A 15,746-nucleotide genomic window follows, 5' to 3' on the forward strand; every position below is an offset into this window, starting at 1 on the left:
TTCTTTCAGAATACAAGGCGAATGATGCAGGCTGTCAGACAGAACTGCACATCTTAGTGTTAGTGATGAAATATGCTAGAGATAAGGAATAGTTATGTAATGAGTAATGAAGTGATCTTTTTCTGCAGATGATAATGAATGCTGATGAATAATGATGAAGAATATGCTACTATGGATAATGAAGTTTTTCTTTACAGGCGATGATAATAATGGAGCTATGATAATGAAGTGATGGATAATGAAGCTTTTTTCTTTACAGATGAGGATATTGTTGAAGTTATGTATTTATGCTATGTAGTTATTTAAGTATTTGTTGCAGTTTGCTTTGTCAGCAGGTGTTATATTGCATAGTATAATGACGGAAGGTTTTGGAAAGGACAGCTATGGAACACATTTTTATACACATTTCACTACCTGTTAATTCGAAGTTCACTACTTTTCAGCATAAAATGCATTTCTTGTTTCAGCTTAATAATCCATTTTTTGTATATGTTTGCAGGAGAAATCATTTATGAAATTAATGTGCTATAAGCAGTTGTTCATTAAATCTATGTCATTTATGAATGTGATTACATATACTCTACTTGTTTCATAATCTTGCAACAGCGGACTCATGACGAATGACGTTACACATTTTCATTTACAGCAACAACCCAGAAGCAATTTTTTTCCCTTGCTTTCCCCAATAATTACCCAAAGCAATGCATTGCTAACAAAAAATGTATTACCAGTCCCAAATAATGATACCAGTTTAAGAGAGTTCTGAGTAATGCTGATCAGCTATGAATAATATGTCACTTGAATAATGAATGCTACTGATTACGGTATTGAAATGACCAATGATTAATAACGCTTTGTAACTAGAAAATGAATGCTACTAATAATGCTTTGTAACTAGAAAATGAATGCTAGTAATAATGCTTTGTAACTAGGAAATGAATGCTACTAATTATGCTTTGTAACAAGGAAATGAATGCTACTGATTATGCTTGGTAACTGGGAAAAGAATGCTACTGATTACTGTATTGAGATGATTACTGTATTTAAATGACCAATGATTAATTAATAATGCTTTGAAACTAGGAAATGAATGCTACTAATAATGCTTTGTAAATAGGAAATGAATGCTACTAATAATGATTTGTAAACAGGAAATGAATGCTACTGATTATGCTTTGTAACTGGGAAAAGAATGTTACTGATTACTGTATTGAGATGATTACTGTATTTAAATGACCAATCATTAATAATGCTTTGTAACTAGGAAATGAATGCTACTAATTATGCTTTGTAACAAGGAAATTAATGCTACTGATTATGCTTTGTAACTGGGAAATGAAAGCTACTGATTACGGTATTGAAATGACCAATGACAATGTTGTCTGTAAATCAATTAATGAATATTTTTCTGTAATACTACATACATGGTACAGAAATGTTCAATAACTGGGCTATGAATGCCGCAAACTACTAATGTAATTCCCAATGAAGACTAGTATGTGACTTAATGTCATTCACCTTCTGAGCTGACTACCCTGAATTACTGCAATATCCATTTGTCCTGTATATCCTCTTGATCATGGAGCACTATATTTGGTTTTTGCACTAATTCAACGTTGGTGTGCCTTGTAAGAGCGTGGTGTTGACACGACATGCTGTCTACCACCGTGAGCGATGGGGACGTTATTATGGTCCCACTGTTTGGTGTACCTGATGTACTGCCAAAATGATAACATGGAATATTACTACGACATTTCTGGGAAAAGAACTTCAGATTGTCTCACTTGGTGTTGTACTTCTGTGGAAAGATATGGACTTTCAGTGCAGCTGCGTGCAACCTAAAGTGCTACAACCATGATGCAATCCTTCCCTTCCCTATCCCAATTCTTGTAACATAGTAAAAATCATTTTTTGCTAACATGATTTGTATTCATGACCTATACATTTTTTGTTAATTTGCTGATATATTCTGAACTTCAGAGCGTATGCACTTATGTCATTTGTTACTCATTGTATATACATTTCGTCATTTGCTGATATATTCTGTACTACTGTGCGTGTGCACCGTTGCCATTTGTGAATATGTTTTGTACTCATTGTATATATTTTGTCTTTGTCTGATATGTTTTGTACTTGGTGCATGTGCACCATATTTACTTCATGTTCTACATCTGTATATTCTCTAATTGTAAAGTTAATTAATTATGAAAAAATTTGTTGCTCATGGCAAGTCCAAATGACTCACCATCGCTGCCAAATTTTTGCCCCCCCCCCCCCCCCCCCCCAGTGGAGGGTTACGAAACACGTATGTGTTCAGTGTATTCAGTACAGCGATGGCGAGGCATGACAGAATCTCTGACCAGAGAGTTATTTATCGTTGCTAGTCTGCGCTTTACCGCGCGAGAGTTTAGTTGTACGTAGCGAGTCGCGAGAGCATGTAGTTCAGTTGGAGAGTAGTAGCGCGCAGGAGACGTAGTTGTGTGTGATGAGTCGGCGGGCGTCGACATGGGTCTCTGGTCACGATTCAGGACGAGGTATATTGTTAAATAAGGTAATGAAGCAGCGTTGCGCTCAGCTAATTATGTATGGTAATAGTAATTAATTTGTTCAAGAAATGCCCCAATAATAATTTCGTTTTCAAAGCAATCATTTTTAAGAAAAGAATCATTATAATTGAAACAATATTTCCTACGCTTTTCCTCCCTGAATCAATTTATCAGATTAAAAATTGCACAGGGCCTAAGGTCAGCGCAGCTGGACTTATAAAATTTATCATGTTGATCTTAACGTTAATTTTGTGGGGACTTAACATTTTTGCACATTTTAGTTATCACTGAGTTTTACTACTGTGGGGAGTTTACATTTGGGCCATTATTATTCTTTCATTTTGCAAGGAGGTTACGCTTAGCTATTTTTTATTATTCAGTTTTGTCCGAAGACCACGTTAAATGAATAAATGAATATGGGTTTTCAAAGTTGAGAAGTCCTTCTGGATACAACAAATAATGACCGTTGCCTGCATAAAGATTCTAACCACGACCGCAGAGAAACAAAAAAAGAGGTTCAAATGGCTCTGAGCACTATGGTACTTAACTACTGAGGTCATCAGTCCCCCAGAACTTAGAACTAGTTAAACCTAACTAACCTAATGACATCACCCACATCCATGCCCGAGGCAGGATTAGAACCTGCTACCGTAGCGGTCGCGCGGTTCCCCAGAGAAAGAAGACGGATGTTGAAACCTTGGTAGATAGGGTGCACAATATTTGTAAACTGGCTTACTTAAAAGACGGACGTGAACCTATAAGGTCGATATTCAGGAAGAATGGTTATTATAACAAGGAGGCAGGGGCAGCACCTCGCCCTACGGAGAGAATCAGGATCGATGAAGAACAGGGGCCACCCAAAGGGAAAGTTCTTCCATTCATCAGTATGACTACAGATCGCATTAGGAAAGTGCTGACAAAGTACGGTGTGGGAACTACATTCAGACACACCAGGAAGATAAAAGAATGTTTAAGATCAGCAAAAGATATACGACATCCTTTGGCTACACCGGGTGTGTATAAAATTCCTTGTAGTTGTGGGCTGGTTTATATTGGTACCACAAAAAGAAGTTTGAAAACTTGTCTCGTTGAACTCAAGAGGAATTTTCGCCTGGTATGTACATATAAATCAGCGGTAACAGAATACCTTTATCAATGAGGGTGATCATGAAATAAAATTTACTGAGACGAGTGTCATATCGAGAACATCGCATTATCATGAGCGCATGTATAGAGAAGCAACTGAGATTTATAAACACCATAATAATTTTATCAGAAAAGAGAATGGTAGTTAATTAGATGAAATTTGTGTCAACCATGGAAAGTAAGTGTGACGATCGATTACTTGCAATCGAAAATGTTGACATTACCAGCGATAATCTCGTAGACGACGTCACGGGATAGACTGTGGTGCCCTCTACACTGCCCATATAACACCGGGTGATCAAAAAGACAGTATAAATTTGAAAACTTAATAAACCACGGAATAATGTAGATAAAGAGGTAAAAATTGACACACATGCTTGGAATGACATGGGATTTTATTAGAAGAAAAAAAACTAAGTTCACAAAATGTCCGACAGATGGCGCTGGACAGCAAAACTTCAGTGACTGCGCATGACAATCGTGTATAAAAAGAACTGTAATGAGAGAGAGAATCAGATGCGCCAGCAGTCGCAGCATGTTGACGTTACCTGAAAAGGCGCTTTGAGTGAAGCTGTATTATCATAATGGGGAATGTGCTAGTTCAGCGTTATAATCCTATCGCCATAGGAAGGGGATTCGAACGGGTAAAGGTCCGTTGACAAATCCAGCTGTGGCGAGAATGATTTCGAAGTTTGAAGCCACGGGTTGTTTAGACGACAGACCCCGTAGTGGCCGACGGAGCACCAGGCGTAATGCTGCTGAGACAGTTCAGGAACTAATGGAGACTGTAGCGGGTTCGTCTATGCACGGGTAAGTCAGCGCTAGTGCAGTCGCACGTCGCACCGGCATTCCATACACTACTGTTTGGTTGACGCTTAGGCGTACCCTCCGATGCTATACGTGTAAAATCCATTGGCATCATGAACTGTGCCTGGCGATTTAGTGAAGTGGAGGGCATTTGCGGTGTGGGCGTTTCAAAAGATGATGGAAGATGACGATTGTTTGAGTAACGTGTTGTGGACCGACGAAGCTCATTTCACTCTCCGAGGGTCTGTCAACGCCCACATCTGCAGAATTTGGGCTACCGAAGATCCTAGAACTGTCGTGGAAACTCCACTGCACGATAAGAAAGTCACGGCATGGGTTGTATTTACCACGTCTACCGTTATCGGGCTTTTTTTCTTTGACGAAATGCGTGATTCTGGTTTTGTAACTGCTACCGTGTCGGGTGAGAGGGACGCCGATAATTTACAGAATCTCATCATCCCCAGCCTGGCTGATAAACACCTGCTGGAATGTACGATGTTTATGCAGGATGGTGCTCCATCCCATATTGCTAGACGCGTGAAAGAACTCTTGCGCGCGTCGTTTGGTGATGATCGTGTGCTCAGCCGCCACTTTCGTCATGCTTGGCCTCCCAGGTCCCCAGACCTCAGTCCGTGCGATTATTGGCTTTGGGGTTATCTGAAGTCGCAAGTGTCTCGTGATTGACCGACATCTCTAGCGATGCTGAAAGGCAACATCTGACGCCAGTGCCTCACCATAAGTCCGGACATGCTTTACAGTGCTGTTCACAACATTATCCCTCGACTACAGCTATTGTTGAGGAATGATGGTGGACATATTGAGAATTTCCTGTAAAGAACATCATCCTTGCTTTGTCTTACTCTGTTATTACGCTAAAAATTACTATTCTGATCAGATGAAGCGCCATCTGTCTGACATTTTTTGAACTTTTGTATTTTCTTGGTTCTAATAAAACCCCATGTCATTCCAAGCATGTGTGTCAATTTGTACCTCTCTATCTCTATTATTCCGTGATTTATTCAGTTTTGTAATTTATACTGACTTTTTGATCACCCAGTATATTCGACGCTCCCTCAAGCTCTGATTGCAGTTCGCCATTTCACCTCGGAAGGTATCTCCCGCAGTGGGAGTGGAAACGTTAGGAGAAAGTTCATACATCGACCATGGCCTAATAAAGTGGAAGTTGTAAACGATAACATGTAAAATAGATTTATTCGTTTAATGAAAGACTGCACGAAGACTAGATACACACAGCTACGCGCATAGTGTAGTATTTAAGAGAAACTTTTATTAAACTGTTTTATTAAACTGTTATTCCGAGTGTAGCCAGGTTTCACCTTCAGATGTACACATTTGCTGAGCAGCTGTCCGAGAGGGTACTTTAGTACGACGGGGTTGAGCCGAAAGCTTTCACAGCAGGTACAGTCTGCGTGACGGAAGCTATGGAGGAAGACGTGTTGCAGGGTACAGTGGTAAGGGGAAAGAGAGAGATTGGAAAGGGGGGAGGCGGAAGAGTAGTAGCGACGGAGGTGGCAGCCTGAGAGAGCGTGGCGGCCATCGACTAACGCCCCAGTGGTGGCCAGCTGCTTCAATAAAACACAGAGTGTCAGGGCTAGGGGCACGCTGCTCTGTAAACAACGTCAGACGAGCAACGAAAACGATCTTTATTTATTGACGGCTCGAGGGCGCCTGGTCGTCGCGTGGAGGAAAGGAGCGTTGGAGTGGGGGAGGGGTGGGATGGGAGTCCACAAAGAGTTGCGTGGAGGACCTTAACGCGGGCAGCCTTCTGAAAGTGGATTCGGATCTTAGAAGCCAATAAAGCTGACACTAGTCCCCGGCGCCCGCACGTGCTACTCATTAATCGGGCAGTGTGTTTGGTTTCGCATGTTGAGTGGAGCTGCGAGTGCCTGAGTGAGGAGAGAGCGAGTCAGATGATGTTTCTCTTATGGAGGGTCTTGACGTTTAAGACGTGCGGCTGACCGTTTATCTGTACCGTAAATATTGCGGCGCTGCTGGATTTAGATGAGGAGATATTTTCGGCCGCGTCTGGCTTTAAACGGTGACCTCGGGGACTAGTCACGAAGGTGAAATATTCCATGGCTCTCAGAAGTTAGCTGGATTCCGCACAATGCTTTCTTCTCACTGTGTGTGTTCTCTTATAATGTATTTTCTTTACAGTTCTCATGGGCGTCCTACGCTGATAACCATTAGTTGTCGATTTTATGTCCATTTTCATCCATGGTGCTGGGAATAAAGCATAAATGTCCATTCACCGACTGACTTCATCACATATCACAAAGCACTTTACCTGAAGTGTGATAGCATATTTCCTTTAAAGAACAACATGGTGATCACACGATTTAGCAGAGTATTCGTGTGCTGTGCGTGTTAAATCATCGTTTCTGGTACGATGAGGTACGACGAACCGGGATCCAGTCCGTCCGGCGGATTTACAAGAGTGGGTTTGCAAGCCAGTCAGATTGAATTTTTTTAGGGGGGGGAGGGGTTTTTCTCACATCCCACTAGGTGAATACTGGGCTGATACCCAAGTCCCGCCTCAGTTATACACTTCACAATTATAAAGAAAAACATTACCTTACTTTCACATGAAATACACCAAATGCAGCCAGTTGGGATACACATCCCGTCCCAGGGGTTAACAAGGTGACGACAGGAGAGTTATCTGGCCATTCCTTAAACTAACCGTGCCAAATCCGTTAACCACCTACGCCGAGGCAGCACAAAGGCACGAGAAAACAGAAGAAGACTCAAATTATTCATAGTAACTAATGGAAGATTGATTGTTCTATGGAACGGCAAAAACGATATAACAAGTTGAATAATGAACTAAGAAGATTAAATGCTTAGGTAGAGGAATGGATGAAAATTCAGTCTGATGATTCTGGAAGCAATCTACGGAATAGTTAAGAAAGTAACAAAAAAGCTTGAAGAAGGCAGCATGAATAAAAGGGAACAATCAAGTAAGCAAGGAGTATACTGGAGAATTAGGTGAAACACGAGGAGGTCGTGCAAAACTAACGAAGGAAAATTATCAAGTGTAATTAAACGACCTTAACGAAACTTGGTGGATTTGTAGAGTGGACAAAATAATGCAATAAAAAGTTATTTGTTTGTGCTCCATTTCACTTTTAAAGGGTAAAACACACCGCGAAAGCTAATTAGGCATTTTAGATTTAGAAGCAATGTCTTCAAAACGATGATATAAAAAAATGTTATTCACATAAAATTTGGTATGTAACTATATAATCAACTTTTTTAATATTTTGGAATTCTGCAAAAGTCTCAACAACTTTAATTAAATCTGAAAAATGAAAGCGTTTGTTACAACATAAGTAACACAAGCTTTCGCGCGAATATGCATTGCGTTCGTTACCGATACGTTAAGCATTTCCTGCGAGGTAATCAGTGTAATGATTTGGTATCATAATAACGAGTTCCTTTTTATTTTCAAATGACAAGGTACACATACGTGAAATGGTAAACAAAGAAGGAACCTGAATTTAAACTATACAATAATAACTTAAAAAATAAAACAAAAATAAATATACCAAGTACTTTACTTATATTATTAATAAGTGTTTAGATATTTTAACTAGAGTTGTTGTAAATACATCAACAACACAATGTGTACAGCTTATTTTCCAAAAATTGTTGTTTAGAAATCATTTTTATTACACATATATGGATGTTGCCTGAAAGCTTCTTTAATCTACTTAATAACAACAGTTTACCTTTTACAAAATTATTTAATGGTAGTGGGGTATTTTGCAAAATATTACAAAAGTCGATTGTACAGTGTTCAAGAACGTTTATTACATATTAACTTTTATGTAAAATACATTTTTTATATATCATCAGTTCGAAGATATTTCCTCTAAACCTAATGTGCCAAATTACCTTTCGATGTGTGTTGCACCCCTCAAAATTGAAAACTGGCAGAAACAAACACATTGCATTATTTTTCCTCCTCTTCACACCTGCTAAGATTCATGAAAATCGTTTATTTATACTTGGGAATGCTCCCTTGTAAGTTTCAGAACATAAGTTGGAATATGACGAAATGGACCGTGAACGAAAGACACTGAGACGTAAGGTGTAGAGTACCATTACGGCACCGTGATAAAATTATAGATGAATCCCTAAGGGTCTAGGAAAACAGAGCAACAAGTAGATAATCAACCACATTAACAAGCACTGTGTAGTGGGCACCGTCTGCTGCATTGCGGAGAACGTGTGTAGGCGTAGAATAGGATATAAGACGTAACTATTTGGCTCACTGATCTACTTAAAACTATTATAATCCCCATACCAAAGAACCAAGGAAATACTAATCCAAGAAGGGAAAGGAATGCAGTACAACAATTTTCATACGCCATTTTATACATGCCCTGTGTAGTTTTTAACCTAGAAAATTAGCAATAAAATTTGAAGAAACATGGTGGTGTACAAGTCTGAATTCAGGAAAGGAAATTTTTAGATGAGATATTGTTCGGTATGTGAGGATGAAAAAAACATTTTCTAAATATTATAATGAATATACACATACCTCATGTTGATGAAAAATGTGTTCGACAGACTGGACTACACTATCCTCTAGCAGACAACAATATATGTTGGTGTATATTGTGAGGATCGAAGACTTCCAAGTGAATTCTACATTAGACAGAAAGTAGAAGTAAGGAATAAAGATGTAGAAACATAAGAGATAGGTGATGGAAGAAGTGTTTGACAAGGGTATTGCTTATCATCACCGTTTTTTAACGTTTATGTTGAGAAACTACAGAAGCATTAGAAATCGTAAAACGCATAATAGTCATAATAGTAAGAGCAGGTAGGATAAAAAAAATTCAATATGTAGATGGTGAAGCAATGTTGGCTTAGTCACGTAAAGAAGCACAATTTATGACTGAGAGAATCGTGCCCCGTGAATACACATTACGTGTCTATGACCATGGTTTCCATTTCGCTCCGCAGCCTCATATAGTTGGCCACTGCCGAGTCTTCCACCCTGCGGTGCAACAAGATGAACATCTTTTCGAAACTCTACTATCCAAGACAAGTCAATCGCCAATATGAAGGTCAATTCTTGCACCGGAAGTGCGCGACCGACATTGCTAACGATTTTCATCCCAAATTTAGGCAGTGGCTGGGTTCGAACTCGTTACGCGTAAATTTTGAATACTTTTTAAAACGTTAATTCCTGGACCACGAATACCCTGCTAACATTATCAGCTGTAACACAACAGTAAATGAGACTCTTAAAAGCTAATTGATCTAGCTACAATACATGCGCGGCTGTAAGAAATTGAAACCCCACGAATGATCCGTGAAAGAATGTGTTTGCTCTTGGATATTGTTAAATTCTGACTTAACAAAACAGTCTGAGCCATAATGATAGTAACCGATTTTGCAAGCAACTGAACTTTACATTCAGCCTTGTAACTCAGTCTCTATTTGCTGGGTCATTGGGCTGTGACACCTATTTTTAGTTCTTATTAGTTTGCCAATACTTTATTAGCATACGGGCACGGAAAAAGTCTTACGGTTGTTCTGCAAATACTGTTGTCAGGTTTTCAACTCTTCACGCAGCACTGCGTCTACTCATCACTGTCCTTTGTTTTATGTTCTGGAGAGCACGCAGCTTTGACGCTTCTTTTTTCCTCTTTGTAAGGGTATCACTATTTCTACCATAGTGTTGTAACAGTCTCTCTCTTCTGATAACATCAAACCTAATTACCTCTACATAGTTACCACAGTCACTATTATCTATGAACTGTATTACGTACTTTAACCTTTGCCAATAGGTACAAATTTCTCTTCCCACTGTTACTTCCACTGTAATGTTAACTATGTCTTAATAACTTAACCCAGATGTCTTTGATCCTTCATTCTAGTATGGAACATCTATTCCACCTATTAACTCATAATTTTCCTTGCAGTTTCTTGTAAGATACCTTAGTGATAACTGATTTACATGATTTTGGTCTTTTCTGTGTCCATCCTCATTTCATACTCTTTTCCCACTTTTGCGATCCTCTCAGTCTAAATTTGATTCTTTCTGTGACTGAGCCAACACTACTTCATCGTTTAAATTCTCTAATACTTTGTTAGTTTCTCAACATAAAGGTAAAAAAAACTGAGAAGACAAGTAACACCCTTGTCATACACTGCTTACAATGCCTATCTCATCTGCTTCTACATCGTTAAACCTTGCTACTATATTCTGCCTTTTGTGGAGTTTCTTTGAAACTATTCAGTCCTCACAGTATATAGCAACCTATTTTGTTGTCTACTAGATGATACTTCAGTCGATTCTTTCGCAGGCGTTTTCCGTAAACTGATACATATACATGTTGCTTATAATGTCTAGAATATTTTTGTTCTGTCGTCCTCACACATCTAACAAAATCTCGTGCTCAAATTTCCTTTCCTGAATCCAAATTTATACTCCATGTATCTTCAAAATTTATTACTAATTTTCTGTGAAAGGCTCACAGGTCGTCTGTAAAGTGGTGTATGAAATTTATTGTGCTACAAACCTTCCTTTCTTTGGCTTGAGCATCCTCCTCCAGCATTATACCTCAATTAATCCATTTTTGTTCTATTTTTTGCCATAGTTCACATGTAATATCAGACATCGGTGATCTCCTTACAAATCCATCTCAGTAGTGGATACCAACAAATCTATGTTCTAAATAAGCGTTCAATGCCACGACATTCCTTTACCATAAATTTGATGTCTTGTAAGTCAACTGCGTACTATAATTTTATTGCTCTCGCCTAGACCACCATACTGAGGAACAACGCCATCCATCACAATCAACCCGTTTATGTTGTCAACAGGGGTTGGCATTGTTTACTGATCCCATAGCATTTTTTATTCCTGTTCTGAAGCTTTCTTTCATTTCTATCTTCACTTTCTCAGCACATAATTCATACAATAGTCCTGATAAGTTGCAAGCTTTCCATTACACGTACTATATTTTAGGATTCCAATGTTTCAAAGGTAGTCACGAGAAATTTATTTCACAATAGCTGCACTGTAATTTCAGCTTTTCTTCTCCTAAACGCGTGTCCACTGCGTTGACAGCTGCGCCAATTCGCTCGGTCAGAGTACTGAAGGCAAAGAGTATTGCCGCTATATGCCGGTTGCATAAAACTGGTTTGTAATATATCTTTATTGTCGATTACTTTGACAGCTGTCGTTTTATGCTTCCATTTTCATCTTTTCGTCGTTATCTGTATCGATGTGCATACTCCGCAAGCCACCAAAAGGTGCATGGCGAGGACAGATCGTACAGCTACTAATCATTCCCTTTCCTGTTCCAATCGCAGGTGGAGCGAGGGGAAAACGATCGTCTAAATGTCTCCGAACGAGGCCTAATTTCTCTTATCGTGTTTTGGAGCTCCTTACTCAAAATGTGTGTTGGTGGCAGTGAAATCGTTCAGACTCAATCGCAATTGCAGGTTCCCCACATTTTCCCGTTGCTTTTCGCCAAAATAAAGTCGTCTTTCCTCCAGAGATTTCCATTTCATTTCACGGAGCATTTCCGTAATACACGTGTGTCGTTAGGATCTACCGATAAAGAAAGAAGCTGCTATCTTCTGAACTGCTTCGACGTCTTCCTTAGATTCGAGCTTGTGGGGATTTCAAATGATAGTGCTATTCTCAAGAAGGGGCGCACATGTTTCCATGAGCGGTCACTTTTATAAATAAGCTACACTTCCCTCGAATTTTCCGAATAAACCGAAACCGACAGTTCACCTCCTCTGCTACTGACATTATGTACTCGCTCCCCTTCTTGTCGCTGTGTAAAACTACTCCTAAACATTTAATCGACGTGACTGTCAAGCAGCATACTACTAATGCTGTATTCGAATATTACGGCTTCGTTTTTCTAATTCATCTGCGTTAACTTACATTTTTCCTACATTTAAAGTAACTTAACGTTGATTAGACCAAACAGGAATTCTGTCCAAGTCATCCTGAACCTCTCTACAGTGACCCAACGATGACACTCTCTTGCACACCACAGCGTGATCAGGTAAACTGCTCGCATTATCAATCAGACTGCGTATGTAAGCTATACAGAGAACGATAGCGACCACACTTCCATACGGCACTTCTAGTCTCTAACAAACATCAGACGTCAGGGACAGTGTAGGCCTGCTGCATTCTACAACTGCAGAAGTCTTTGAGTCACTCACATATCTGGGAACCTATTCCTATGTTGCTACCTTAATTAACAGTCTGCAGTCCAACGCTTTCCGGATATCGACGAATATGCAGTCCGCTTGTTCACTTTAATCCATGGTCCGTGCGTGTAAACGGCAAGCTCAGTTTCACGCCAACAATGTTTTCTAAATCCGCTGTGATTTATGGACAGAAGCTTTTCTGTCTCACAGAACTGTACTATATTCGAACTTAGAATTTTCAAAAGAATTCTGCAGAAAATTGATGTTATGGCTATTGGTCTGTAATTTTGGGGGTCCACTCTCTCATCTTTTTGTGTACAAGAGCAACACTACCCTAATAAATTGAATAGAGTTGTGATGGGTTGTACAGTCCGAGAGGAGTAACTGATTGCAACTTTGCTTTGAGAGACCGCCTAGGTTTGTGTGAAACAGTAAGGAAGTGCGAACAATATGAAAATTCCGTGATGGAGTACCTGAATCGGTTGCGTGCGGTGCAATTTGTGTTCTTGCACGTTAAGTTTACAGTTGTTGTTGTTGTGGTCTTCAGTCCTGAGACTGGTTTGATGCAGCTCTCCATGCTACTCTATCCTCTGCAAGCTTCTTCATCTCCCAATACCTACTGCAGCCTACTTCCTTCTGAATCTGCTTAGTGTATTCATCTCTTGGTCTCCCTCTACTATTTTTACCCTCCACGCTGCCCTCCAGTACGCAATTGGTGATCTATTGATGCCTCAAAACATGTCCTACCAACCGATCCCTTCTTCATGTCCAGTTGTGCCACAAACTCCTCTTCTCCCCAGTTCTATTCAATACCTCCTCATTAGTTACGTGATCTACCCATCTAATCTTCAGCATTCTTCTGTAGCACCACATTTCGAAAGCTTCTGTTCTCTTCTTGTCCAAACTATTTATCGTCTATGTTTCACTTCCATACATGGATACACTCCATACAAATACTTTCAGAAACGACTTCCTGACACTTAAATCAATACTCGATATTAACAAATTCCTTTTCTTCAGAAACGCTTTCCTTGCCATTGCCAGTCTACATTTTATATCCTCTCTACTTCGACGGTAATCAGTTATTTTGCTCCCCAAATAGCAAAACTCCTTTACTACTTTAAGTGTCTCATTTCCTAATCTAATTCCCTCAGCATCACCCGACTTAAATCGACTACATTTCATTATCCTCGTTTTGCTTTCGTTGATGCTCATCTTATACCCTCGTTTCAAGACACTGTTCATTCCGTTCAACAGCTCTTCCAAGTCCTTTGCTGTCTCTGACAGAATTACAATGTCATCGGTGAACCTCAAAGCTTTTATTTATTCTCCATGGATTTTAATTCCTACTCCAAATTTTTCTTTTGTTTCCTTTATTGCTTGCTCAATATACAGATTGAATAACATCGGGGAGAGGCTACAACCCTGTCTGACTCTCTTCCCAACCACTGCTTCCCTTTCATGCCCCTCGACTCGTATAATTGCCATCTGGTTTCTGTACAAATTGTAAACAGTCTTTCGCTCCCTGTATTTGACCCCTGCCACTTTAAGAATTTGAAAGAGAGTACTCCAGCCAACATTGTCAAAAGCTTTCTCTACGTCTACAAATGATAGAAACGTATGCATGAGTTTCCTTAATCTTTCTTCTAAGATAAGTCGTACGGTCAGTATTGCCGCACGTGTTCCAACATTTCTACGGAATCCAAACTGATCTTCCCCGAGGTCAGCTTCTACCAGTTTTTTCCATTCGTCTGTAAAGAATTCGCGTTAGTATTTTGCAGCTGTGACTTATTAAACTGATAGTTCGGTAATTTTCATATCTGTCGACACCTGCTTTGTTTGGGATTGGAATTATTATATTCTTCTTGAAGTCTGAGGGAATTTCGCCTGTCTCATACATCTTGCTCACCAGATGGTAGAGTTTTGTCAGGACTGGCTCTCCCAAGGCTCTCAGTAGTTCTAATGGAATGTTGTCTACTCCCGGGGACTTGTTTCGACTTAGGGCTTTCAGAGCTTTGTCAAACTCTTCAGGCAGTATCATATCTCCCATTTCATCTTCATTTACCTCCTCTTCCACTTCCATAATATTGTCCTCAAGAACATTGCCCCAGTATAGACCCACTATATACTCCTTCCCCCTTCTGCTTTTCCTTCTTTGCTTAGAACTGGGTTTCCATCTGAGCTCTTCATATTCATGCAAGTGGTTCTCTTTTCTCCAAAGGTCTCTTTAATTTTGCTGCAGGCAGTATCTATCTTACCCCTAGTGAGATAAGCCTCTACATCCTTACATTTGTCCTCTAGCCATCCCTGCTTAGCCATTTTGCACTTACTGTCGATCTCATTTTTGAGACGTTTGTATTCCTTTTTGCCTGCTTCATTTACTGCATTTTTATATTTTCTCCTTTCATCGATTAAGTTCAATATTTCTTCTGTTACCCAAGGAGTTCTACTAGCCCTCGTCTTTTTACCAATTTGATCCTCTGCTGCCTTCACTACTTCATCCCTCAGAGCTACCCATTCTTCTTCTACTGTACTTCTTTCCCCCAGTCCTGTCAATTTTTCCCTTATGCTCTCCCTGAAACTCTGTACAACCTCTGGTTCTTTCAGTTTATCCAGGTCCCATCTCCTTAAATTCCCACCTTTTTGCAGTTTCTTCAGTTTTAATCTACAGTTCATAACCTATAGATTGTGGTCAGAGTCCACATCTGCCCCTGGAAATGTCTTACAATTTAAAATCTGGTTTCTGAATCTCTGTCTTACCATTATATAATCAGTCTGAAACCTTGTAGTATCTCCAGGCTTCTTCCATGTATACAACCTTCTTTCACGATTCTTGAACCAAGTGTCAGCTATGATTAAGTTATGCTCTGTGCAAAATTCTACCAAGAGGCTTCCTCTTTCATTTCTTAGCCCCAATCGATATTCACCTACTACGTTTCCTTCTCTTCCTTTTTCTACTGTCGAATTCCAGTCACCCATGACTATTAAATTTTCGTCTCCCTTCACTACCTGAATAATTTCTTTTATCTC

The sequence above is a fragment of the Schistocerca cancellata genome, chromosome 8 (assembly GCF_023864275.1).
Source record: "Schistocerca cancellata isolate TAMUIC-IGC-003103 chromosome 8, iqSchCanc2.1, whole genome shotgun sequence".
In the NCBI taxonomy this organism is placed as follows: domain Eukaryota; kingdom Metazoa; phylum Arthropoda; class Insecta; order Orthoptera; family Acrididae; genus Schistocerca; species Schistocerca cancellata.